General features: G+C 45.4%; 1 long non-coding RNA gene across 1 annotated transcript in view; it reads left to right on the top strand.

Annotated features, from left to right (window-relative positions):
- The first annotated feature begins 1,412 nt into the window (after nucleotides 1-1,412).
- LOC146350324 (uncharacterized) overlaps nucleotides 1,413-12,246 on the top strand; it is a 35,024-nt gene continuing 24,190 nt past the window's right edge. Inside the window, exon 1 of the long non-coding RNA XR_014788835.1 lies at nucleotides 1,413-1,494. This is a non-coding gene — a long non-coding RNA (uncharacterized LOC146350324). The remainder of the gene's footprint in view (nucleotides 1,495-12,246) is intronic.

The raw sequence follows: 12,246 nt of genomic DNA, 5'->3' as shown, positions 1-12,246 counted from the left end.
ACATGTTACATATATTTGTTAGCAGATCAGCAGTTTCACATGTGAGCTCTTTAAGAACTCTAGGTTGGATACCATCTGGGCCTGGTGATTTATTAGCTTTCAATTTATCAGTAAGGTTGAGAACTTCATCTTTGTCACCAATATTGCCTCAGTTCCTCAGGCTCTCAACCTGAAAGCATCAGTTCAGGCACAGGGTTCTGTCCTATTTCTTCTGCAGCAAAAATGGATGAAAAGGATTCATTCAATTTCTCCACAATGTCCTTATCCTCTTTTAGTACACTTTTAACCCTGTTGTCATCCAATGGTGCAACTGCCTCCAGAGCAGGTTTCCTGTTTATGCTATATGTAAAGAATTCTTTATTGTTGTCCTGGATGTTGTATGCTCCCCAAAGTCTTTTTTGCATCTGTTATTGTCTGCTTGCTTCTCCTTTGTGCAAATTCGTACTCCCTTTTTTTCCTCATTTGGACGAGACGTCCATTTTCTGAAGGTGCTACCTTTCCTTACTTGTGGTATACATTGTGGTTGAGCTTTTATTATTATGGTTTTGAGTAATCTCAAATCATTTTGAAGGGATTTAACCCCCTTGACTCCCCATTTCAACTTCCTTTTTATCAGTCCCCTCATTTTAGAGAAGTTTCCTCCTTTGAAGTCATATGTGACTGCATTGGACTTCCTTGGAAATTTTCCACTTATATATTAAATCTGATAGCATAGTGGGTACTGTTTCCAGTTGGTTCAACAACACTAATGTTGTAGTAGGTCCTGCGTGGCACCCTTTAGGATTAAATCCAGGGTGGTCTCTCCTGTAGTCAGTTCCATGACCACCTGTTCTAGGACACCGTCATTTAGGGCACTGAGAAATTTAACCTCTCTGTCATGACTGGAACATGCATTTATCCCATCAATGTGGGAGTAATTGAAGTCACCTATTATTAGGGATGGATGGACTCACGTCACGTCTAGGGATGTCAGAGAAATCTGCTGCGGATTCAAATGAGGCTGGATTCCAAAGCATTGCCCTTATTTTTGCCGTAGTCTACGTAAATGTTTACGTAGACTACACATGCCCAAATAAGGAATGCAAATGGCGGCGCCCATGGGCACCGCCATTTGCATACGTGCTTCCCCCCCCCCCAAAGAATCCAGCCTCAGGAATCTGCAGTGGATTGGGACCACTTACCTCCGCTTCAGGAGTACTGGAGGCGGAATGGCACTCGGCTGCTTCTTGCCAGCCAGAGCCATTCGCCTCCTCCCTATTTTAAAAAATAAAAAATGGCGATCGGCAGGATGTGCCCATAGACTTATACGCAACATAGAGCTGTGAATCTTGCATATAAGCCTATGGACAGATAGACTTAGATGCAAGATATGACTCTGTTTGTGTCTAAGTCTATGGGCACATCCTGCCAATCTCCATTTTTTTTTTAAAGAAAAGACATGGCGATTGGCAGGGACAGGGAGGAGGCGAACGGCTCCGGCTGGCAGGAGGGAAGGTAAGCGCCCCCCAAGCCAGTCCCCCCCCCAGAATCCTCACGGAGTGGAGCTACTCTGGAGGATTCCAGGGGGGAGACGGATCGCCTCCCCCCCCATGGATTTCCCATCGGAACGGACAGTGGGGAATCCATACACCCTTACTCACCTCCATCCTTCCCTGCCAGGTGCTCACTGAACCATTGCCATCACCCGCCCCTGCTGACCATGCAAGCCAGTGAACAGCCCAGCAAGTGCCTGGTGGCTGCCCAGCCCCTTAGCAAGCCTGTAATGTTGTGTAAATGTGCTTTTTATGGCTGCCATTTGTGCAACATTACTTTTACGGAGCATCCCAAGGGGACAGGCAAGGGGACAGGCAACGTCCGGGTGCTCACAGACCATGCAATGCTCGGTGGACAGCCCAGTAAACGTGCAGTGGCTCAGCAAGCAGGAGCTGGGAGGCCAAGTAGGGGAGAGTCCACTGGACTCCACCTCCTCTCAGACCGCCATGACTTCCCTACCTATTATTACAACACTTCCTCATTTGGATGCCTCCCTGATTTCATTTTCCATCTCAAGATTACACTGAGCATTCTGTTCTGGGGGATGGTAGCATGTTCCTAGTACTAAATTACTTTTGGAGCCCAGTATTGTCACCCACAGCATTTCTGTGTAGGAGTCTGCCCCTTTTAGGTTTTCTAGTCTGCTTAAGGCTATCCCCTATTTGACATAAAACAGAACCTCATCCAGTATACCTTTCCCTCTCCTTCCTATAGCATTTATATCCAGAGAGATGACCGTATCCTTCTTCTCTCCTTCCTGTCTCTTACCCTCCAGGTGGCTTTGAGTTTGCTGAGGTCACTGAGGATCAAGTCTCCCATGTCATCCTCTCCTCCCCACTTATTACCTGTTGTTTTGACCCCTTTCCTTTATTTCTTTACACTATTCCCTGTCCTCTTCTTTTGAGTTTTTTTACTCATCTAGTGAATTCCTCTCTTTCTACCGGTAGTTTCCCTGGTTCTCTTAAGCACACTCTTCTTCATCCCTTGTTGAAGAAACCTTCTTTGGACCCGTCTGCTTGTGTGAGCTATCGCCCTGTCTCACTTCTACCTTTTCTATCTAAAATCCTGGAAAGAGTGGTCCTTTCTCAGTTGGCACCTTACCTAGTTCTTGATGATTTTATTGCCCCCTTTCAGTCAGGGTTTCGGGTTGGTCACTCAACAGAAACGGCATTATCTCGTGTCTTGAATTATATCCTTGTGGCCAAGGCCCAGCATTGTACATCTGTGCTGGTACTGCTGGATCTTTCAGAAGCATTGAATACTTTGGACCATGGAATACTTTTGGTTCGATTGGCATCTCTGGGCATTTTGGGTGTTGCTCTTTCCTGGTTTACTTCTTTTTTGTCAAATTATTATTTTTCCATTTCTTTTTTTTTTTTGGCATTGTTTTATACCCTTTTTTGTTCACAGTTGGGGTGCCTCAAGGGTCCGTCCTTGGACCTCTTCTTTTTTCTCTCTATACCCTTCCCTTGGGCTCCCTCATTTCTGATTGTGGTTCAGCATCATATGTATGCTGATGATACCCAGGTTTATCAGTCCTTTATCAGCTTGGGGAGAGAGAGTGGGCATCGGTGGGAGATGGTTTGCTACAGATTTCTTCATGGATGTCTGCCCACCACCTCAAGGTGGACAAAACTGAAATCTTGATTTTTCACCCTGATCGTTATTCTCCTTTTCCATCCTTACCTCCCCTTTGCCTTCAAGGTATTGAGCTTGTCCCAGTCCCCAATGGCAGGGTCCTGGGTGTCCTGGTGGATGATCATCTCTCCCTGTGCTCCTTTACTGAGAGAACAACAAGGACTTGTAATTTCTACTTAATGAATATCCGCCAGATCTTCAGGTTCTTGTCTCAGGCAACTGCGGACATTCTGGTTTGAGCCTAAGGGGTTTCACGTCCAGAGTGTTGCAATAGTCTTCTAGCAGGCCTCCCTCTTTCCTCCCTCTGTCCTTTAATCCTGGTTCAGAACAATACTGTCAGGACTGTTCTGGACCTTCCCTGTTTTGTTCACATCACCTGTTATCGTAGGACCTTGCACTGGCTTCCATTGAAAGCCAGGGCCCTTTAAACGATTTTGGTCCTGGCCTTTAAGGCCCTATTTTGCATTACCCAGCCTTTCTATCCTCTCTTCTGTCCTGGTATGTCCCAGGGCAGGCCACTAGATCCATGGGCCAGGCTCTTCTGACCCACTCTACCTCACAGATTGTGGTGCCCCATTATGGTGCATTCCAGGACCTTGTTCCATAACTGTGGAACTCCCTCCCCCTACCATTATGGCTAACTGAGAGTTTGGAGGTGTTTAAGAAAGGTTTGAAAACTTATCTTTTTGAGTAGGAGGGGAGTGGTTGATTGTTTCTGAGGTAAAGTATACTGATGGCTTTCATGTTTATCTGGATTATTAAGACTATTGTTACAATATTGTATTAATTTCTGAGCTAAGTTGTAGTAGAATTATTGTAATTACGTATTTTAAATAGTTGAATTATTTCTTTTATGTACAGCACTTGGTAACAAAGCACATTATCGTCATCATCATCATCCCACTGGTTCTCTCCATTCCACCAGGTTTCCATTATATCTACTACATCTAGGTTCTCCTCTAAAACCAGGCACGCCAACTCTCCCATTTTGGCTCAGAGGCTTCTAGCATTAGCATAGAAACACCTATATAAGGTGTCCCTCCCCAGATGCCTCTGGTGTGTGCATCTTCTGCTATGGCCTTTAGGCCTCTGTAGTGGATTGGTTGGGGATCAGAAAATGTGGACTTCAGAGTCCTAAATGCATAGAGTTTAACACAGTTCATAGAGTTTAACAGGCTTAGCTAACAAAAGTAGACTCCTTGATTTTTTTGTGGGGAGAGTGGTGGTTCTAGAGTGAGACTCTCACATACTTTTAATTGGTATCAAGCAAGTGCAGTTTCATATGTAAGCATCTGTGCATATGCCTGGTTACCTCATGCTTTTATCAAAGAGAATGGTGTCTTATCCATGAGAATGGAGGATTTTACTCCTAAGTAGGAATGCTAGAAGCTCTCTCATATTATCTTCTCAGGCTAGGACGTTTCAAGAAACTTTGAGGGGGATGCAGGCCTCCCCTCACCTTCTAGGAGGAGAGTGTGTTTCTGTGAGTTTTCCCCCTAACAGCTCCTAAGTAGGGATGTTGGAGAATTCCGCCACAGACTCCAGTGAGTCTGGATTCTTTAGAATCCAGCCCCCCGGAGTCTGTGGCGGAACGGGGCAACCCCCCCCCTGCGGAATCCCCCTGGGGCAGAGCCTACCTGGTGGCGGCAGCAACTCTGGTGGTGGCTCCAGGTCATCTTCCGGCCACTGCCAGGCTGCAGCTGCAAATGGCAGCCGCTACGCCAGCCGCCATTTGAATCCCTGCCAAGCCATGATAGGCTACGTAAGAATCTACGTAGCCTATCATGGCAAAAGGCAGGGACGCAAATGGCGGCTGGTGTAGAGGCCGGTGGCTCCGCAGCCTTGCCGGCGCCACAGAGCAGAGCCAGCCAGGCAGGATTCCGGGGGGAGGGACGGATCATCTCCCCCCCACTGCAGATGCCCTTGAGCAGAGCAAGGTAAGGGATTCATACATCCCTACTCCTAAGCCAAGGAAGAAAGCTATAAAAGCAAGCAGGCTCATTTTAATCCTCAGTTACACTCTAAGGAGGAATGTGTATGCTACCAGCCTGGAGAAACTCATGTTCCTGAGGAATGGCCTTCCTCTGTCTTGGGGACCCAGATAGATATTCAGGGTGTGGCAAAGGAGGAGTGAACTTTCTCTCTCTGTCTCTCTCTCTCTCTGTCTCTCTCTCTGTCTCTGTCTCTCTCTCTCTCTCTCTCTGTGTGTGTGTGTGTGTGTATATATATATATATATATATATATATATATATATATATTGCAACCATTTTCTATCAATAAACTGTCATCATTTGCAGAAATAGCTTGTTTCGTCTTGGTAACCAAAATAATCTGATTGATGACTGGGATCTGAGAGAATCAGGACCCCAGATCAATACAGCCTCCTTGATTGGCTTTCATGTTTCACCACATATTCATGCCCTATTTCCTCCCCACCTCCATTTGGACAATCAGAAACATTTTCATCTTCATCCCTACTCTGCCACCTTTTTTTATGTCAAGCACCAGCAGTCTGGTTTCATTCCAGTTCCACTGTGGAGCCATCCCTCTTGTACAGGCCTAACTTGTCCAAAAATATTCCTTAGTGCATAATAGATCTTAACCCCTCCCCTCTTTGCTACTGTCTCATCCACACATCAAGACTCTTCAGCTTCACTTGTTTAACTGGCCCTGTGTGTGGAACAGGTAGCATTTCGGAGAAAGCTACCTTGGTGGTCCTGGATTTCAATCCTAGCAACCTACGTTTGGTTTCCAGGACCTCACGGCTACCTTTCCCCATGTCATTGGTACCAACATAGACCACAGCCACTGACTCCATCCAGCACTATCTACAAAGCTATCTAAATGGTATGTGATATCTGCAACCTTCACACCAGGTAGACAATTTGCCATGTGGTCTACATGCACATCACAGACCTAGCTGTCTATGTGTCTTATGATCAAATCTCCCACTACCCTAGAGACACATCCTAGAGAAAGCATGAGAGGATATTTGTTCATCTTCCCAGGAACAGGTCCCTTCTTAGGGATCTTTTCCCTCTTCCTCAGAATGACACCTTCCTTCCCTGAGATCCCCATATACCATGACAGCAGAGTAGCTGTCACCCAGGGATTGGGACACTGCTATTAGGTCCCCAAGGGTCTCGTCCACCAACCTCTCTCTGCCTCTCTCAGCTTTTCCAGGTCAGCAACCTTGGCTTCAATAGGGATGGCGGAGAATTTCTCCACGAATCTTCGGGAGGCCGAGTGCCGACGCATTCGGCCCCCCGAAAGTGTTGGGGAAATTCTCCGCCGGCCCCCCCCCCGGGATGGGACTTACCATGGCCGAATGTCCCTCTCGGCGGCAGGTCCCAGCGGCGGTTCGGCGGGGGCGGCAGCCGGTCTCCCGACCGGCTGCCGCCGCCGCCATTACAAAATAAAAAAGTAAACAAAAAACAAAAAACACACACCCGTGATAGGCTACGTGACAATTTACGTAGCCTATCATGACTAGATTTCCAAAGTCAGCCGTGATAGGCTACGTAAATCGTCACGTAGCCTATCACGAGTGACTTTGGGGAAAAAAAAAAAAAGAAGAGCGTACGCAAATGGCGGCGGCCCATGGGCGCCGCCATTTGCGTTCCTTATTTTGGCACATCTAGTCTACGTAAAGATTTATGTAGACTACGGCGAAAATAAGGGCAACGCAAATAGCATTCCCTTATTTTCGCCGTAGTCTACGTAAATCTTTACCTAGACTAGACGTGCCAAAATAAGGAACGCAAATGGCGGTGCCCATGGGCCACCACCATTTGCGTACGTGCTTTTTTTTTTTCCCAAAGTCACCCGTGATTGGCTACGTGACGATTAACGTAGCCTATCATGGCTGACTTTGGAAATCTAGCCGTGATAGGCTACGTTAATTGTTACGTAGCCTATCACGGGGTTTTTTGTTTTTTTTTTTCACTTTTTATTTCGTGGCCGGGGAGACAGGGTGCTTCTCCCCGGCCTGAATTTCGGCCGGGCGAGGCGGGGCGCCTCCCCCCCTCGCCTGAACTTCGGGGGGAGAAGCGAAGCGCCTCCCCCCCACCGCGAAGCAAGCTGCGGGACCAGGTAAGTCCCTTTCGTACATCCCTAGGCTTCAAGGGAACATGCTTGTTCTCTGAAAGCGAGGAGCTCATTACACTGAGCACCCCCCACACACACACACACAACTTTTGTCCAGCTAGGGAAGTCGGAGAATTCCGCGACGGATCTCGGTGAGACTGAATGCCAGTGCATTCGGCCCCCCAAAATCTGTTGCGGAATGAAGCCCCCACCCCCCCAACCCATGAAAGGCGCATGGGACGAAGTCCCCTCCACCCCCAACCCACAAAAGGCGCGCGAAACAGAGCACTTACCTGCTCCTGTCCGCTCTGCTTTGCGAATGGCGGCCATCCTGCGGCTGCCATTCGCTTCCTCTTCTCTTCATAGCCGTGATAGGCTACCTAAATACTTACATAGCCTATCAGGGCTAATGCAGGGATGCCATTTGCAGGGCTGCCCAGCGGCTGGATGTCTGGCTGCGGGCAGCCGGAGCTGGCCGGTGGCTCTGCGGCTTGGCCGCAGAGCGGAGCCAGCCAGGCAGGATTCTGGGTGGGGAGGACCTGATCGCCTCCCCCCTCCTGTCGAGGATTCCATGGGGAGGGACGGAGCACCTCCCCCCCACCACAGAAACAGAACGGAACGGAAGGTAAGTGTTCCATCCATCCCTATGTCCAGCCAGCAGGTAGTCATGCATGTGTCAATCAGTGCAATACACTGGATAGAGAGCATTACGGCATTTTGACCATACAAAACCTGTGTCAAAATCCCATTTGTGCCATCAGTTAACTAGGTGCCTTTGGACAAATCTTAGAATAGTCCAATTCTCATATTTCAAAAGCAATGGCCTACCTCCCAGAACAGTTCTGAGAGTGAACAAAGTAAGGATTATAAGTGCTATATAAATGATTAATGGTAATAATTGCTTGCATGCTTGCGCTCCAGTACACTCTTGAGAGATCCACCAATCGAGCAATTCTACTAGCTCTATTTCCCACCTTAAATTGAAATATTTACCCAAGGGCTGCTTGGAGGATAATGTGGGTCAACTGAGAATTGAGCATAATGCTGCTTATTTAGATGGAATGAATTGACTTCCCATTCTAAAATAATGAATAAACAGTGTCCTTTGTTCATGGGATGTAAGCCTTAGGGACACAAATGTGTTCTGCTTAGGTAATTTGTTTCTACAGCACATTTATCTATTACTATACAGAGCAAACAACTTGATTCAAGATTTTTTATTTAAAAACAAACAAACACCCTGTGTAAATAGACCTCTATGAGTGTATCATTTCAGATTACTGTTATTTGAAAAGGATCAAGATTCTGCTAAAATACATCTCAGATAGAAGATTAAAAGTATAATGTTGCTTGGTTTCCTGCCTTCTTACATCATGCTAGTGGTTAGGAAACTGGCGTGGAGTGGAGGATGAACCCATTCATTCAGTATTCAAAAACTAAATTATAGCCACCTCCCACTTCACAGTTCTGATCCCCTTCACTGATTATAGCCTTTTTCTTACTTAATGAAAATAACCACTATTTTTGGAAGTGTTTGTTTCAGCAGTCAACAAGGTATTTATATGAGCAACTGGCCACATATTCTGATATTTACAAATAAATCTTAAGAATGTCCATGTCCCCAAATCTCATCTTCACCTCCATCAGTTATTGGCAAGTAAAGGATGACTTCCATGCTGGGGGAGGGCAGTCCTTAAAGTATAGCTAGAAATGTAAGGGGCTTCCCCAAGTCCCACCCTTGAACTCCTTCCAATTTTATCAAAATCATGTCCCCCATAGCATTCTGGGGGCCATTAAAAAAAAAGACAAGGGAGAAAGGTCCCCTATGTCCCCATGCAATTTGAGTGCTTGAAAGGAGTAAATGTCAAAAACAAGCCTTGCAACATTATGTTCTGACACTTACTAGTAAATCACAAGAATCTCCCAAGTGCCTTCAATGAATATTTTCATCGTCATTTGCATTCTTTACAAAATACTTGTCTGAATTTGCCAGAGCAGGATGAGAAATGTTCAGAACAGTGAGGCAGTGAATTGCTTTTTAGATACGTTCTCTGGCATCTATTCAAAGAATGATTTCTTTGAAATAATTGCAGGTATGAATTCATTTATCCCCGCACATTAGTGCTACTAGGCACATGTAAAACAGCAGCAGTACATGAATACTTAAGGCCAATGCTAGCTGGTGAGATTGGACAGAATGAGTAGTAAATTCACTGCTGGGCAGGAACCAGTGAGTGGAAGCTTCAAGATGAAGCTAGACAGCCATCTGTCAGGAATGCTTTAGATTCCTGCACTGAGCAGGGGATTGGACTTGGTGGTCTTATAGGCCCCTTCCAACCCTACTATTCTATGATTCTATGAAGCCATGTTCCTTTAGTGGCTTACATGTATCCTGTGGTGGCAGAGAAGCAGGGCCAGCCCAAACTGGCCACTGCTGGCCACTTGTCAGCCATGCACATGCATATTTCTGCCCCTGCCTCTACTGCTGCTTTGCAATGCCCTCCAGTAAAGACATGGACCCCCTTTCCCCCATACTGCTCAGCAGGGCTGGCCTCTTACTACCTGCCCCACCTCATCAGCTGCCACAACTTAGGAACAAGAGAATAAGCAAGAGCAAAATAGCAGGATGGGATGCTTAATCAGCTGTATTTGGTCTGGGGACATGCCTATAGCCACATCGACTTGTGAGTAAGCAGCTCAAACTGGGATGCTGTCCTCAAGTTCATCCATTTCAGAGCAGCACCACCAGTAGTTAAGCTTTTCAAGCAGCAGGCTGGTATGCCTTATCAGACAGGAACAGAACTACTCATGAGTACGCCCACTAGCCTGCCTTGTTTGGAGGGGTTAACATGACAGTGCATACAAAAATAACTTTATTGTAATAGCACCTTTTGGCCTAGCCCGAGCTGGAATAATAGGCTTTGTTCTAATTACCACATCACATGTAAATGAACAGTTGGGACAAAGCTCCCCAAAGCAGTAGTAAAGATGAGGCCATTGAACAGATGAACCAAACAGAAGCATTTGCATTTTAGCCAGGACGGTTTCTGTGAACCAGTGCTGGAGGCTGTTTTTATCTAGTGGTGATGATGTGCTAGAGGCACTGTTGCTCACTCAGACAATGGTGGGATGGGTACACACCACAGGCAATGAAGTATCGTCATTGAATGAAGATCATAGCACCTTTAAGTAGGGTGGGGCAGAATTCCACCCCAACAAGATCCACAGGTTCCAGCCCAGTAAACAAATAGCATAGTGGTATTGCTCAACCAGTCCACCAGCTGAACCAATCCACTGGCTATGCTGTGCTCATTTCTCATAGCTAGAAGCCTCCAGCATGACAAGGTGGGGATGTCCTCATTGCTACTGCACAGTGCCAGGCACTGCAGCATATGAGGCGAAAGGTAGTGCTTAACTGGGATATGAATTGGGAAAGGATGGGTTGTGTATCCACTGCTGATGGGTTGTGTATCCACTGCTGACCCTTGAACTCCTTCCAATTAACTGGGATATGAATTGGGAAAGGATGGGTTGTGTATCCACTGCTGATGGGTTGTGTATCCACTGCTGACCCTTGAACTCCTTCCAATTAACTGGGATATGAATTGGGAAAGGATGGGTTGTGTATCCACTGCTGATGGGTTGTGTATCCACTGCTGACCCTTGAACTCCTTCCAATTTTATCAAAATCATGCCCCCCCATAGCAATCTAGTGGGCAATAAAAAAAAAAAAAGACAAGGGAGAAAGACTCCCTGTGTCCTCTACCCCTATGTGGGTAGAGTTTTCTAATCAGTTTTATATGCTACAACAATCATGTGGCTACTACTGAAAAGTGTTTCCATAAGGTGGGGGCCCAACATGGCTTCCATAATTTATAAAATCAATCAAAGAAATCATAAGTCGATTAAGGGCCAAAACACATTGTTTAAGTGTTGCAATGTCTTCTTTTCATTTTTACTCTAAAGTAGGCACAGTGGGCCTGATCCATATATTAAAAGCCCCCTACCTCCATACTAGGGCCCCTATCCAGACTTGGGTCCCTGGGCCTACTCTAAAGTAAAAATGAGAAGAAGAAAATGCTTTCCTGCTGGACACACATTTAAAGTAATGTCTGTTTTGGCCTAATTGTATGGGTTTTACTCAATTAATGACAGATTTAAATTTAGAATAAAATTATATTTCACATGTCAGAAGAAGAAGGAAGGCCTCTTATAAGATGTTGACTGCTCCATTCAGCTTTTGTAAGTTCTTGTGTTAAAAATAATTAATATTTTTAAAGAAATCTGCTTCCTGATTAATTAGTAACACATTTAGTAAATTAAAAGATTTGTAATTGATTACTACAATGGATTAACTGAAGCATTACAATGCTAATGTAAATGGATGTGCTCAAAGAACTTTTAAGTTTTATTTCTAGAAAATTTCTACCCCACCTTTCAGTCCCTCAAAACTATGTTACTATAATGTATCTTGGAGAAACCTAATGCTGACTGTGCTGAAGTCAAAGGCAAGGAAAACCTTTGCTACAGAATTCAATGTGACCCTGAAGCCATCTCATTACACTCTTTGCAGAAAGTGGAGTGGGGGAGCTTAGATATGTAGAATAGCAATCTTTTTTCTTTTTTTACCTGAATCAGAACAACAAAAGATTTTTGATAGTAAAATAAAAAGTGTAATTATTTTAGACAACTCTGCAATTTAGTATTTTATACTTAGCAAAGATATTTTGCCACTTTATGATTGATTATTTTGACGACAATGACATGCAGCATAAAAAGGGATTGCGTTATATGTAGACCTCAAATTACTTGGATGGTTGTACGCAGAAGCGGGGGTGTTGTCTTTTAAAGTCCAAAGTCCTTTTTCTGTGTTTCTTCAACTGAATTCCTTGGTGGTAAGTGTTGTCATGTGATATGACTGCTCCAAAGGGTCTAGGCTAGTTGCTTACACAGCTGTATAAGCTACTATAAGAAATGGCACAAATGGA

This window comes from Heloderma suspectum, chromosome 3 (assembly GCF_057233095.1).
Source record: "Heloderma suspectum isolate Gila_16-S chromosome 3, 16-S_ref, whole genome shotgun sequence".
Taxonomy (NCBI): domain Eukaryota; kingdom Metazoa; phylum Chordata; class Lepidosauria; order Squamata; family Helodermatidae; genus Heloderma; species Heloderma suspectum.
The sequence above is the reverse complement of the archived record's forward strand: the minus strand, read 5'-3'. Positions and strand labels throughout refer to the sequence as shown.